At 39.5% G+C, this 14,773-nt stretch overlaps 1 protein-coding gene across 1 annotated transcript in view; it reads left to right on the top strand.

The window, feature by feature from the left end:
- Positions 1 to 14,773, top strand: part of LOC134531267 (uncharacterized) — a 141,543-nt gene that overhangs the window by 95,630 nt on the left and 31,140 nt on the right. The gene's annotated exons all lie outside the window — the stretch shown is intronic.

Genomic DNA, 14,773 nt, shown 5'->3' with positions numbered 1-14,773 from the left:
CGCAAGCTATTTAAAAATATATAAGACACTTGCGTAGAGCCGCAGTACAAGTAGATTAGGGTATTCGGAACCTTAACCGATTTTCAGAACCTGGAATTTCGATACTAGTCTTCAACGGAACAGAATCATCGGTACTTTCTGTGCTAGGTAATTTTTATACAGAACTACAGGATTGATTGCGTGTGGACCAAGCCTCGCCCGCAAGGTTTCACTGGGGCAATCTCAGAACAGCCCGTTTGCCAATGGGACATTGAGAACAGATCTTCAAGGCGGTCGCAGCTGGTCAGTCGGCGAGGTTGTAAGAAGTCCCAACACTTCATTCACACCCCCATCCCCCCCCAAACCCGTCCGCCCATGCACACACACGGTGCGCAGAGCTTCAAGATAACCGGGCGATTTGATAATTAACGAAAAATAATGTTTGTAAGAAAAGTACGTTCTAATAATGCTGGCAACGTTTTTACTCTTGCTGTGTTTAATGACTTCATTTTAATTGCCTGATAGCAGAAAATTATTATGTGTATATATATATATATATATATATATATATATATATATATATATATATAAGAATGCGCTAAGGGAGAATGAATAGTTCTTTTTTTCCGTATTTCGATCTTAAACTTCATTTGTTAGAAGAGTAATTCGGAGTAATTTTTACCACTAAAATATCACAGTCGCCCTATACACGACGAGAAAACTACGCGCCAGTTTAGAGCCTTGCGCTTAAAGGCGATACCGCGCTAGAAGCACCAGCGATCGTCGTACTAACACAAATACACCGAGATCAATGTATATGGTGCATGACATTTCATTGCAAGTGCGTCTAATTAACACTAAGAAATGTTTAGTTTATTTGAACAAATGCGCACGTTCGCTGTAACGCCAATGATAAAAAAACACACACACAAAGGTATTGTCGACAAGGAACCTTGACATGGACCGGTTCCGCTGGAAGATTGCATGCCAGTGAAATCCTCGTGCGCGGAAGCGTGTGAACTCGGACGCCGGGCACCCGTGTGTGAGAGGGAGGGGGGGGGGCATACAGAGCGTGGCAGGCAGCGGCGGGAAACCACGCTCCACCCACGCCACGGCCCCTCGCCGGCCATCGAGCCCGGACCGCGCCTGGCGATAGTCGCTGCAACTCGGCGTCAGTGAAGCCAGGCACCAAACCATCCCCCAAACTCTATTTATTGACTGGTAAAAAAACTTTCCCTTTTAATGTATTTAATGTCTTATACAAACATTCACAATACTTTACAACTATCGAGTCTCTGTTAATGTGTAAACTATAGTCATAAATTTACATTTGAGTCATGACTCACATGAGTTCAAAATCAAATATAATCACCCAAGTAAAAGTAAATATACCTATACGTGAAAAAAGTAAATATATTTGTATATTTCACGTTATTTATATACGTATATATACATACAAATAAATACAAAACATTAAAACATTTATTTATTATGAATATTAGTGATATAAATTGTATTTTTTAATTTTTTTCAAATGTATTTTTAAGTGCATGTATATAAATATTGTAAATTAATATTAATTAAAATTAATTTCGATTATTTTGATAACATAAATAATTTATTTTTATACGTGTGTTTATATAATAATATTCAATACTGAGTGTTTACAAACCATAGGTATTTATAATATCAGTCCAGTTATTTTATTATTATAAATAGCTTATAACCCACGGCTTCTCTCGTAGCAACATCAGGATATTGCTGATATTACACCGCTCTACCACTCTGGCTCTGGGGTAGAGCGCCTGCCTTGTGACTTGTAGGGCCCGGGTTCGCGGCTCGGCTCCTCCAAGGTGGATTGTCTCAGGCAAGTGGCGGCATTTGTCTGATAGGAATACAATCAATCCCTTGCAACAAGTCAGGCTACCAAAGAGACGGTGAGTGGAAACAAAAAAAACCTTGCAGGGTGGCTTCCAAATGGGAGCCCGTTTCTTTTTCTAGGGCTCCCCATTCGGGGGTCATCCGGGGGTTTTGTATTAGGATAATCAAACGATAAAAATGACTTTAAATGTAAATTATTTCAAATAACACGTTTGAATTTTTTTAACTTTTAACTAAAATAAATCGCATTAAATATCAGTTCTATTAAAGGTTTCATCATTGTAAAAATTACCTCGAGAATCGGCCCATAGTGTCCCATCTGAGGCAGAGTCTGCATGGATGGAATGCAAACAATTAGAATGCAATTCAAGATTTGATGACATAGTTACAAGAGATAGCGCCTCGTTCGTAATTCTTTACAGAACATTTAAAATGTTTGTTTCGTCATTTTATTTATTTCAAGCGGCTCTCGTGTTCAATAGAGACTTTTTAAAGTCTAATCGTATGATTTTGTACAAAAAAAAAGTTTCATAAATAGAAGTTCCGTAGTTTTTGCGTGTTGCTCTAACAAACACCAAGTGATAGCCGTTTCAAATTCCAGACAACGCCATCTATTGAGGAAATGTATAACTAAACTCTTATTAGCGCCGTTAGTTTGCTATCGGGGGCGAACTTCACTAAGTGGACGCGTCTCGCCAATAAGGCTTCCGTCACCAGTTTTTAAGTCAGATCATAAGTTTTAAAGCACAGTTTCATCAAATTCGGTACAGTAGTTTTTGCGTGATGCTCGAACAGACAAGCATACAGTTACATTTTTATAATTTATATTAATTATTTGAATGCAAAATTAAAGTTAGTATTATATTACGTCAAGTAAGTATAACTTTTTTTTAATCGGTTGCTTTTCTGATATTCATAATTGGTAAACAGTAACAAAGTGTATTTAATGTCTTAAATTTCAATGCACGAAAACGTGAAATGATGTGACGCAGTAAATGAAAGCGAGAATGCAAGGATGGAGCGGAGCACGCGACGCTGTCCGCAGCCGGCAGTGTTGCCACACGCGCGGGGTTGCGGCAGCGCCGCGTTGGTGGAAGCGCGCCCCGGGGAGCAGGTTCCGGCGTGCCGCGAGGCGTGTGGCAAGCCTGTCCCTCGTCGAGCCCGGCTGTAGGTCCGCGTGGGCTGAGCAGTGTGCGCAACTGAACGCCACTAAAAAAAACTGATCAGTTGAGAAATGCCAACATCAAAAATTAAGTTTTAAATATAAAGAAAACATAGAATTTTCTTCAAAATAATAACTTAAATAAAAAAGTAATTTTACAAAAATTCTTAGTTCAGAATTTATGGAATGGAATATTAACGGAGTTTTAACTATTTGTATTTAAAATTTTGTGTTTGGACAGTGTTGAATTATCTTGGTAGCCATGAAATAATCACATGTGCACATTTGCAATAGAAACTGAAGTAATGGTTTTCAACGCTCATACTTTGCGGATATGCAAAAAAACTTGAACAAAGTATTTTGGTTTTTCCATATTGGGAAATAGATAATCTGAAACATTTTTGGTAAATATTCCCAGCATCGAACGACCACAAACAAAAAAAAAAATCAAGGTAGCTAACATTTTCTTTCGAAAAGTAAACGACTTTTGGGTTGTTAAGGTTGCCGATAAAAACCGCACAGTTCGCTGATTTCCAAAGGAAATAAGAGCGTTAGTTAAAACATTGAGTTTTACTTACTTTTTGAGCCATAGTTCAGTCGCAAGAACCCAATCCTCGGGGTTTCTGGTGGGATTTGGAGGTATTCGGACCAGCGAAAGGATCTTTGTGTAGGCGACAGGAATACGACCCGTAGAAGCTTGAGGCACTGTAATTTCTTTTTGTAAATTTACATGAAAACAACGTATCACTACTAAAAGTGTTCGTAGTAATACTGGGTTCTGCTTCTTACCCGGGTACTGTACCAGTAACTGCAATAGTTAAAGTTATTTGTAAACCGTTCCCTGGATAGCTTTCCATGACACAACAAAATCAAGCCAAATTGTTGAATATTTATTTAAACAGAAATGTTGCTTGAACGAAACATCAGTTAAAATATAAAATTAATTATGTGCCAATTTTAGTAAAAATAATAACTTAAATAAAAAAAAGTAATTTTACAAACATTCTTAGTTCAGAATTTATTGAGTGGCATATTAACGGAGTTTTAACTAATTATAACTAAAAAAATTTGTATTTGGACAGTGTTGAATTATCTTGGTATCAATGAAATAATCATGGTTGCCATGTGTACTCAGTATTAACTCGAAAATGCAAAAATAACCATAGCCATTTGTTGTAGTATTACAAACTATTTCTAGGCAATCCCAAAGGAATCTTTTTTAAAAGTACAGAAATTTTTTTGTGTAACCTCATGCGCTGTGGGAAGGTTCCAAGCTTGGCATCTCCGAGATGTACCCTTAGAGGACGGAAAGCTGGATGCACGCGGCTCGCAAGATGACCGGCACCGTGATGGTCCATCGGAGAGCCTCCACAGCCTCAGTCGACCCTGGCGAGCAGCTGACACAGTGCGGAGGCCGAATGAGCGAGCACAAGCGAAGGTCTATAGTCCGTGTTCACGTGACCTGTCTCATATTCGAGATGTCTCGACGGTACTACAAGTGGTACACAATTTCGCAACTGTCACAACGGTGTTTGTTTACGAACACTTGACACCCACGTGACGTCGTTTACAAACCCTGTTGACGGAACAACATTGGCCGAAGGATGCCTAGCCCATTCCCACTACTTTCATTGGCTTGGAATCTTCCAGCGGAACCGTACATTTCAAAGGTTCCTTGTCAACAATGCCTGTGTTTGTTTAGCAATGACATTCCAACAAACACGTGCTTTTGTTCAATTATACTATGTATATCTTAGTGTTAATTAGACACACTTTTAAGAAAACGTCAGACACTACCCACATTGATATCGGACTTATAGGGCCCAAACTAGTAAGGGGTGTATTTGTTTTAGTGTGACGCTCTCTGGTGTTGTATAGCGCGGTATCGCCTTTAAGTACAATGGTCTGGACTGGCGCGCAGTCTTCTCGACGAATATGGCAACTATGAGGTTTGATTGGTAACCATAACATCATATAAAGGACAAATAAAGTCCCTTGAGTGCCTTCAATACGCTGCCCCGAGTCTTTCATGTCCGAATATTATTCTGAATACACGCGTTTTAGCTATTTTCACTTCTCTAAAAGTACTGTTTGAAAATGGAATACGGATCCACCCATCCCCCCTTAGTATATTCTTAAATACTTTTTGTAACATACTCCATTGTAACTCAATAAAACGTTCACGTTGTTGATACACAGCTATAGGCCTAAATAACGACGTGCAGCGTAAAGGTTAAAATTTTAACGTAGTAGAAGGAGTTCCTTTTAAGTTCCATTGAGCTTCAAATCCTTCTTAAAATTAAATGAAACTTGTAAATTCCGTTTTAGTGTAAACTTAAAAATTTCCCGGGAAGCATGCATTTATTTTGTTTGACTTACATATAAAAAAATATTTTGCGAACTATCCGTGTGTCCGAATCAAGTGGAGACTGATGAAGTTCTGACTTGCTGATCTCGAAGTTACGTAGCCCGGTGTAGCGTGCGGAGGTATGTTTGTTTGGGCGGCAGCCGTGCGCGAGGCAGTCCCTGCAGCTGAGCTCACGCGCCCGCCGCCCGCGGGCCGACAGAGCACGCGCCACGAACGAAGAAAGTGCCCGCTCTCTCGCCGTGCGAATCGGGCGCGAGCTACAAGCGATCTGGGTCACGACTCCTGCGTGCGGAACGCCTGCGTCTCTGGCCTCACGCGCGGCAGGTTTGATTACACGGTTGCGTGCGTCCCAGGAGAATAGTGTTAACGAAGATGCCAAGGTGTCCCGAAGTGTGACGGACGCGCACGGAAGGAAATGTTACACCGACGGTCAATTTATAATATTTAGGCCATTCGTTCCTTATCGCTCTAGCCGAATATAAGAAGGTGCTTGGGCATTTATATAACACAAGCACATTTCTACTACCTACATCAGTAACTGTCAATCCCAAAGGCAGATTACTCAACATTATTACACGTCCGAATGTCTGCCATTCAGGCGTCCTAACCCTGGACATAATTTTTGATACCTTTTTGCGCACAAAATTATTTATTTTATGCTTTTAAAAGAACTTGTAAATGTAAGAAAAATTGCTACATCCGCGAACTTCCTGTTTAACCAAAAAAAATTACACTTAATGACTTACCAACAGCTTGAACCAAAATACATATAGCATTTTTAGCGTAAAAAAAATAGTAGCAAGAATATACGATTGTTAAGTTTCTTGCGAAAAATTCCAACAATTAATTTAATGAATATTGGTTCCCAAGTATTATATCATAATAATAATATTTAATGTCAGTAGACATTGATAAGTGCCATAAAATATCGCCTCACATTTCCTTCAGGTTTGAAAACGTCATGAAGTATCATAAATTTAGTTCGGGAATCAAATAACACAAACTTTCATTCCTAATAGTTTTATACTTTTGGTATGCGTTATTGCGCGAATGTTGGGGTGTCGTGTGGCGCAGAAAAGGCAAGTGTCGCTCCACACTGATCCATATCACTCGAGCAGCCAGCGGAAGGTGGCTGTTATTCTCCGCAGCCTCTGTGAACCTGCTCGGCCTCGCGATCCCTGACAGGGCGGTTATTAGAGGCCGAGGAGAACACACGCGAGAGAAGTATGGCCCTTCAAACTAGAGCTGAGAGTCAAATAAATCGCCTATCGATAATTCAAAGGCTGTACGAAATGTTACAAAGCTTCCTTGCGCAGTATATTAAACAGGTTTAAATCATCCAACGTTCTTTGTAAATTTACGGTTATCGTATTCAGTGTGTGATTACAGAATTAGCTTATTTAAAAAAAAAAGAATCGTATTAGAGTATTAAGAAAACTTTAAAAAACTCTTAAGTCTAAAGAAAATACACTCAACTTCCTTCAATGGAACGCGGGTCTCAAGAACACGGCGTGATTTCTACGAAAGTACTGTTATCTGTAACTCTTCCTTTATTTGAAGCGCATTCTTCATTGAAACTTTCGTAGATTTTCTGTGGTTTCTAACAGTGTTCATGCTGATGTGGTCACTGAAAAGTACTACGGTCATGTTGAAACATGTTTTATTCTGCGAACAGTTCGCGCAACACTGTTAATGCTATGATTATCCACAGAACTCACGAGTAGTTGGCACATTTTTTTCAGGAAGGTTTTGAAAAGCCATCGACGAAACTGTTCACGAAATTAACCACACACAAAATTTCAAAACTACGAATCATCCTGGCTCAAGTTTCTGATCCAATGCAAAGTGAAGTCATCGAAATATAAGAAACGTAGCGTTTTTTCATGTTGGACAATGTTACAATCACGGAGTTATGAGTTGCAAGGGGACGGCATGATGTGACGTAGTTGAAGTCACCTTTTTACCTCACCATAGCCATATTTTCACGCTCAAAACATTGCGTAAATTGTGCTTGTCCACATATGATGATGGTTAGTAAGATGAATTAAAATATAAATTGTTAAACCCAGTCACTTGCACAAAATAAGTAATTTTAAACTGTTTCCACAATGTTATCACTAAAATTCAGCCAATGTTTAAGGCGTCTATCCAACATGGCACATACCATCAGCTGGGCAAAAAACTGTTTCACCCTGTTACCGTGTAAATATGCAGACGTGGCCACCCCGGGTTACAATCGTGAACAAAGAGAGATTGTCGAGATACTTGTCTACTGTTACAACCCTAATAAATGCTCGTGCAAGACTATTTGCCATCAAACAAACTCGGAAGGAACATTTCTTGACCTAGTCCTCGTATCTGCCAGTTAAAGGGTCACTTAATTTTGCGTGACCTTAATATACTGATTCAATAGTCTTGGTTCGAATTTCAAGGTCACACTGATTAAATCTTTATTTGTTTTTACTAATTTTCTCTCTTCACAGCAAGTCTAAGAATGTACCTATACATTTTCGCGGCACTATTCTGTAAACGTATGGACTAATAAAACCAAGTGCTTATTAGTTTATTTTAATTTATGGTTTTACTAGCTGAAGTACCAGGCGTTGTCAGGGCTAAACACATGATAACATAAAGAACATCGCTACCGAGTTCCAAGTCTGTAGGATATGCACTTGAAAAACGGAAAATTTTTATTTTAAAATCCCATTGATTGCTTGATATCGGTACATCAAGGTTACGCATAAGTAAAACCGGGACGCAATCTTCAGCTACATTTTGTGGGAAGGCAAGTAACCCCTAGGCAAGATGTGACGGGCGCACCAAACGATAGCGCGTTACAAAGTCAAAGCAACCTTATATATTGACGAAGTTCTAAATTAAACTGATATTAGCGCCTTTATTTCGCTAGCAGCCGCGAGCTTCACTAAGGAGGATAGGAAGTTTCCAGTCCTTGCTATATGACCGTGTGGCGGAAATAAAGAAATTATACAAACTCACTGTTTTTGTGCCTATGACTTGCCTCCTATGAGACAGGTCATAGGCACTTAGAGATGTAACTTCATAATTATATGTAGTCTATGTCACTCTTTGACCCATAAACTATTTATTATGCAAAGAACCATGTCAATCCGTTGCACCGTAGCTGCGTGAAATAAGTACAAACAGACAAACACACTTAATATTAGTAGGAATTGTACCGTTACGCTAAACTCAACAAAATCTTACATTACAAAACTTCACACGCATAAATACCTTACCCTCAAATCGAACATAGAACCTCTCGTTTCAACCAAGGTATGGTTTTTTAGTTTAGTTTCTACGATAGTTTAATCTAAAAAGTCTATTTCAAATCCCCATACATCAGTCTTGCCTTTGAGACTTGTAGTAACTACACTTGTTTTTGACATTGAACACAAGTAATTGGTTCAAGGAAAACGAGCGATAGTTTCACCTGTCATCAGAACTACAGAAAAAAAGTCTATTGTTTACCATAATAATACGACAGTTATATAGATCTGTTATCCAGCATGAATAGTTGCCCTTGACCCAGTGCTGCGTTGGGAGATATTATTTTACATTGTGCTACCATGATAGGCTCAGAAGTTAAATATACTTTGGTTTCTTAACCTGCACTTCGAATTGTAGTGTTGCTTCGTATAGATGTAAATATTTTTTTTTTCTGTAATGTCAAAAAACTGGCGTAGAATCATTATTGTAAATGAGAAAAGAAAGAAAGCAGGCATTTTTGTGAGGAAATTCATCGTCATATAAAATAATTTCAGTGAGTTAAAAACTTTTGTTCTATTTTTGGCGCGCTTCAACTCAAACCCTGACATTTTAATTGTATTATTTTTTAATATTTTTTAATATTCGTGCGATGTGTCGATAGCAAAGCCCAAAACGGTTTTAGTTCCACATTCACAATACAATTTTTCACTATAATTTATTTCTTCAATTATTTACACACATTATTGGTACAACAACGCGTGATTATATATAGCCTATATAATATTATGTACGTGTTTATCGTCCGGTATTAGTGGTCAAGCTGATTATGAAAAGTGGGTCACTGAAGATGATATTATATTTACACCAAGCTACGGATGTTAGGTTCAGCAAGTGTCCAAAGCGATGTAGTTTGCCAAGCCAAAAATGTTGCTGCTATTAATCTGTACGGAATGCTGAGTCTAGTACTTTAAACATCCAAAATGGCGTGGTATGTTTACCTTAAACCTCTCCGCTTCCTCGCTGCCATCCTGTTGACGTACTATGTTTTTCTTATGATTCGCCACGTGAACTTCCATTCGGGTGATTTTCGGTTACTGGTGTGAAATACTTGGAAGATATTTTCGAACTATATGTATGTGTGTGTCTTGGCAGGCTTCGATTTACAAACGGGCCAACTGGGAATTTTCCCGTAGCGCCAGTTTTTTTTTTTTTTGGGGGGGGGGGGGGGGTACAAAAACAATAGAAGATCAAAAAAAATTGAGGGGCGGGATAATAAGTTTTTTAATGATTTTATTTTTAAAAATATCTGTCAAGGAATAATTTTAGTTTATACTAACTATTTATGTGCGCTTAAAATTATTAGGAGCTAAACCAAATACATTAGAAATAGAATTAAATTGTTTAAAACAGCCTGTGTCCATGATAAACCTTATTATTCAGTTGGGTAGTGTGCTGTTTTAAGACTGATAGTAAATAAGGGAATGTGTAAAATTTTATGATGTTTGGGGAGGGGGGGGGGTGTAAAAGGAAGGAGGGCGGGTGAAGATTGGCTGCGCAGAGCGCTAGCTGCCGAAAATCGGGGGCCTGGTTCTTGGGCATTTTTGGCTGGGGGTTGCATCTCTTTTAAATATCAGCAAATGCGTGTCTTACTTTGATTGGACGTGGTATTGAGTAATTACGAGTGGGATACAGAAAGAGGCGGGCGAAAAGACACGGTCGGCCGGCTCCGTGGCCGTGACACCGGCGCGGCCGAGCGGCGCGCATGCGCAACGCCGACGAGCAGACAATGGCGCCGGGGCGCTGGGGGGACGTCGGGCGTCCGCCCGCCTTGCGACATCCCCCCGCCTCCTGCTCCCCCTGCCCCGCGCGGCGGGCTGAAGGAGGACGTAGCGCAACAGCGCGCCGCACGGGGGGCTGTTTAGCGAGGCCCGTTGCTTGCGGACGCGACATTCCTCCCGCGCGACTTCAGGTGGGTGGGGGGGGGGGGGGGGGGAACAATGGCGCCCCGGCGCGTGGTTATTATCGTCTCCGCGAGGTCGTGGGAGCGTTTCCCGTCGTGTGCGAGAACCGCTTCCAGCTGCTGCCCCGCCCTCCCGTGCGTCATCGGGGTTTATGGGTCCCGGGCGACTGCCGAGAGAGCAGGTCATCCCACGGGAGAGCCAGGGCCGGCGCGTCCATACAGGCGAACTAGGCAACCGCCCAGGGCGCCGAGTAGCTGGGGGCGGCGCAGCACGACACATAACAGCTCATATCATATGTTTAACGATTATTGAAAGTAGATGAAAATGGATTTTTGTAACAGTTTGGAATGTTTATATTGATATGAGTAATTATTCAAAGTCCACAGTGACCTGTTTATGATTTGTAATAAGAAAAAACGAAAGAAAAACACAAGCCTGCTGACATTTGATTGTTGAGAAAATATTAGGCTTACGTGATGTATTTTGAGGCAAGGACAATTTTTTTTGTGGTGTCCGGTGGGGGGGGGGGGGGGGGGGGCATTAAGGTTTTTCGCCAAGGGCAACAATTTACCTTGCACCGGCCCTGGGGAGAGCACAATGATACAGGGAGAAAATTGTTTTTATTTGAATATTTTTGTCTCTTTGACAGGGTAGTTGTCATAACTTAGAAGCACAACTTAGAAACACACAAGATATAATTTTATAGGTTATGCCTGTTCTAAGTCACGTGTTTCTAAGTTATGTGAGGAACTTTATGATAGCGATGGACCATTCCAGCATTTTCCTGGAATTATTTCGGGCAACATGGCAAACAAATATCTTCTCTTCCCAGCCTTCAACCGACCTTCTAACTCCAACTTGGGATCCCGAGTGGAACATGGCCGTGTGCGCTGTTTTTTAATTGTAAGATTAGGTTAAGTTAAAAGTACAAATTGGAGGAAGGTTTTTAAAATATGTCCAATTTAACAAAAAAAAAAGCTTCGTATCTAAAGACCTCGCAGCTGAAGAGTCCTACATCCGCGCAAATAAATAACCCCAAGACGAAGCCTGCAGTGCGACTTGTGGAAGGGAGGCGGTTGATCGCTGAAGGTTGACTCCGCCTGGGAGTTGCATCAACTCTTCTCGACGGAAAATGCATCTCAGCTAACAATTCTGTATAAAGAGACCTTCGTAGAAACTACTCTGGATTCTAAGTTTGAATTATATTTTTTGTTTTAAATAGTGTAAACATGCACATGGAAATTAAAAACAAAATTCCCCTTCTAGATTGTAGTTATTTAAGGTTTATGTTAATTCTCCAAGATTATTCTTGTTAGGTTATGTTTACCGTAATTCACGAAGATATCCAAAAATTCTCGAAAATGCCTGCATTACTTGTAATTAATGTTCGTCGTAAATTTAAGATTAAAATGTATAAGAGTGTAGCCATGTAACATACAAGCATACAAACAAAGGAGTCATGCTCGGTGTACAATAAGCCATTTGATTACAATGTTTGGCCTGGTAGGGTGGAGAACACTGCAGGCCTGCGTTCTAAAATGGTGGTTGATAGGAAGCTAGAAATTTATACCGAGGACTATTGGAGACGCGAAGGAAACAATATTGTGATAATGAAGTGTCCCAGATCTCAAGATTTACTTAAGCAGCTAAACATCCAGTAATATTATTAAAAAAGTTAATAGAATGAGAAAGAAGCAGTTATTCAAGACAAATAAAAATATGGCTTGACTGTCGCTTCGGAAACAAGCACCAAACTGTAACTAGAATTGTTATTCTTAGTCAGGCTTTAGGCCTTTTAGACTTGTTGTGAACGTAAAACCTGTTCTCGCAATCTCTTCCTTGGTCTTTACACTACGGCTGTCAAAAATTGCAGTAAATTTATGGAATTTGAACGAATATTGCACCTCAAATAATCAAAGCGTTTATCGTAGTCTCAGATAACTGGTTCTTAATATAAATCACGCCATATTGAAACTAATGCGTTCTGTGTTCCTTTAAACAGGGTAGACATGAGCGTGAAAGGAAAGAGTGTTTTCTTGTGTGAACTTAATTATATTGTATTCGTTATATTAATACTCCAATATGATTCGGTGAGTTCATGTAAAAAATAGTAGCCGCTGAAGATCCGTGAGAATTCGTAACTAGTAATCTTTAATTCTTAAGATAAAGAAATTCAAACAGTATACTAGGAAACCTTTTAGCTGGTGCTTGCGGATTTTATTTGAAACCGGTCGATTTTCATCTTCGTTTCATATTTCATAGTTAAATATAAATTGTTAAATCCAACAAACGTTTACCTGTCTTAATGTAGCTATAGCAGGGGTCGGCAACCTTTTGAGTCGGAAGAGCCAAAAATTAAAATTTACAAAATTTCAATGTTTTTAAAGAGCCACAAAATTTTTTCTTGCCAACAATAAATAGTACCTACTTGCATAAATAAAGTTTTTTGATAAAAAAACTAATATTTATTCATAAGAAAAATTTATTCATATATAAGCCTATCTGTTGGGTGGGCCCGTAAGTACTCGGGCGGATGGATAGCTTTAAATTGATAATTTAACTGTTTGATGACATTTTGTTTAGTAAAATATAACAAGCGTGGAAAAAAACCAGACTTACTACTGGTTTGTAATAAAAAAAGTATTTTCTGTATAAATTACCTGGTGAAGCAGTATTTCTGGTACGGAACTAAAGAGCCGCAGCTTCACATCCAAAGAGCCGCATGTGGCTCGCGAGCCGCAGGTTGCCGACCCCTGAGCTATAGCGTATTACTTGGACAGATTGGTCCAGTTGATTTATGCACAGTATGGGGTGTGGAATATAATCAGAAAGCTGACTTTATCCATGCTTTGATCTCAAATCCCGGTGGTTAGGATTCCGCTAGGATTGTGGAGGTCCTGTCGCATTAAACCTGTGTGTAGCAGCAAGCGACCAAAACCCAAACGTTATCTTTGCCTAATATCGTTTCTCTACTCGGAAGCGACGCTTGACGCTACGTCTATTGCGCGAAGGTCAGGAAACTGTCCACTAATTTGGACCACGTGGGCCACGCCAGTAGTTCAAGTTGAACAGCTTCTCCTGCACGTGGTCACGTTCCAGGTTGAGGCTGGGGCTTTTTATCGCTCTTCGATGATCACAGAAGTAGTGTGAGGCCAACAAAGTCGTAACAATGAACATAATTTGCAAGAAAAAAAAAAGTCACATAATAAGTTTGCTTTCAAACTGTATACCTGGCCCACATTATGGCTTCCTTACAGATTTTATATTCAGTACAGATCACAGCGAAACCTTACTGTAGTCGCCTTTTTTCTGATTTCTGCAAGTGTGCAAGCATCCAAGTGTGTAAGTATGCTGCGTCATTTCTTCCTCTCACCTGCCGTCTCCGCCTCTACCGGTTTATCCCAACACGTACATAACTATTCCTCTCATGCGATCGGAACTTTCGTAACGCTCGAAAATTGTACCCCCCTCAGCAAAGAAGTTTCACTTCAAAATTCAGTTTTAATTTTCCCATTAATGTCATGTTTTTAACATAACACTAGACAATCAAAAATAAATGAAAATGAAAATCCCCCACTCGGGGCCCTGCTTTCCTTGCACTGGAGCCGCCCCTGGTTGCAGTTAAGCCCCAAATATCATAAATACAATTTTAACTCACCTAAAACATTTTAATATTTTATAACACTTCACAAATATTTCAAACTGTTAATTGTGTGGTATGTAAAGAGGGTATTGCAAAAATTATAACAAATGTTACGTATCATTGTTTCGAGCTGTTAAATATAGCACGGCTGCCTTTTTATTATTTGTAATGATGTTTGAAATAATTAGTTAACATTGTTTGAGCGTGTTTGTTATCTACTGCGATATTTATGACTAATTAAAATATTTTTATACGTTCAAACCACTAAACTACATAGTAGCTTTTCCAGAAATACTTTTCAATATAGTAAAGTAGTAAATGTTTCACGTGCGGTGTGAGAACGTGTGCGCGAGTACAACTTACACTTTTCAAATTTCCTTTATTTATGTGTGTGTAGTTTTATGTAATCATACAGCATAAAGTCAGTACGTATCTCTCGACACGTTAGCTTCTTAAATCGGCGAATCCTCTCCGAAGTCTTGAAAATAAAGCAGCGAACCACAGCGTTTTTTGTTCTGAAAATATTTATGTTTAATATATAAGTATGCACG

The sequence above is a fragment of the Bacillus rossius genome, chromosome 3, assembly GCF_032445375.1.
Source record: "Bacillus rossius redtenbacheri isolate Brsri chromosome 3, Brsri_v3, whole genome shotgun sequence".
Taxonomy (NCBI): Eukaryota; Metazoa; Arthropoda; class Insecta; order Phasmatodea; family Bacillidae; genus Bacillus; species Bacillus rossius.
Note: the sequence above shows the minus strand (reverse complement) of the source record. Positions and strands in the feature narration are given on the sequence as shown.